The sequence below is a fragment of the Sinocyclocheilus grahami genome, unplaced genomic scaffold (assembly GCF_001515645.1).
Source record: "Sinocyclocheilus grahami isolate Dianchi unplaced genomic scaffold, SAMN03320097.WGS_v1.1 scaffold8827.1, whole genome shotgun sequence".
Taxonomy (NCBI): Eukaryota; Metazoa; Chordata; class Actinopteri; order Cypriniformes; family Cyprinidae; genus Sinocyclocheilus; species Sinocyclocheilus grahami.
In genome coordinates, this window is record NW_015512255.1 from 2,543 (window position 1) to 3,326 (window position 784).

Below are 784 nucleotides of genomic sequence, written 5' to 3' on the forward strand. Positions count from 1 at the left end.
TTTGTAATTAAATACAATTTATCAATTGTTTTACAACTCATCATATACCCACCATTTCAGTTTAACGCAAAATATCTGATGAATGTTTTCAGTCTAATGACTGACAATTTAGTAATATAAATGCATAATTTGCAATTATCTGCTACAGTGTTTTAGATAAGCACATGTTTTACACACAATAATCCTGAAAATGTATTTTCAAATAAATATTTTATTGAGGTTAGCTCAAGAATCTGATGGGACAAGTGTCCCCTAGTTTGGGCATGCATCTCTGTCACCTCATTATAATTACTCCCCTGTTGGCTGCACATCACCTGGATGACTAATATCAATACCTCCACAACTAGAAGATATAAAGATCCCCCTAACAAAATGATCTAGAAAATGATCAGTCTGCTGTTTTCCATATGAAAGTGAATGGTGACCACATTCATATACAAATGTAAAGAAATTATGACAAACACTAGTTCTGGGCTTTCATTTTCTGTGTGATTTTAATTCAGCCAAGTTGGCTTGATTTAGTCCTTGTAGTCATCTTTGCTTCCATATCAGGCAAGTGTGCTGGAACATCACATCACTAATCAATCAGATAAATCATTACCACGTCAAGCATGTATACCTTTTTTAATCTCTAAATGTGTTCGTAACATTTAATGCATATTCGTATAGATTTCCGTCTACTCCGGACTAACTCTAGTCTCCTATGAAACAGGCCACTCCAGACAGCACCTCTTGCTATGAATACACATTAGATGTTTTAAAACAACATTCATGATGGTTGTTT